Below are 509 nucleotides of genomic sequence, written 5' to 3' on the forward strand. Positions count from 1 at the left end.
ATAGCTCTGCAGGGTGTGGTGGTTCACGCCTATCTATAATCCCAGCACTTTGGGAGGCTGAGGCAGACGGATCACAAGATCAGGAGTTCAAGACTAGCCCGGCCAACATGGTGAAACCCCGTTTCTACTAAAAATACCAAAATTAGCCGGACATGGTGGTGGATGCCTCTAATCCCAGCTACTCTGGAGGCTGAGGCAGGAGAATGGCTTGAACCCAGGAAGCAGAGGTTGCAGTGCGCCACTATACTCAAGCCTGGGTGACAGAGTGAGACTCTGTCTCAGAAAAAAAAAATAAAAGACATTGTTCCAAATGCATTCATAATTCTCAAATTATAATAGCATGAATTCACTGTGATGGTTAATTTTACGTCACCTTGACTGGGTTAAAGGATACCCAGATAACTGGCAAAACATTATTTCTGTTTTTGAGGGTGGTTCCATTAGAAATTAGCATTTGATGCAAATCAAAACCACAATGAGATACCATCTCACACCAGTTAGAATGGCAA

Source organism: Piliocolobus tephrosceles, chromosome 10 (assembly GCF_002776525.5).
Source record: "Piliocolobus tephrosceles isolate RC106 chromosome 10, ASM277652v3, whole genome shotgun sequence".
In the NCBI taxonomy this organism is placed as follows: Eukaryota; Metazoa; Chordata; class Mammalia; order Primates; family Cercopithecidae; genus Piliocolobus; species Piliocolobus tephrosceles.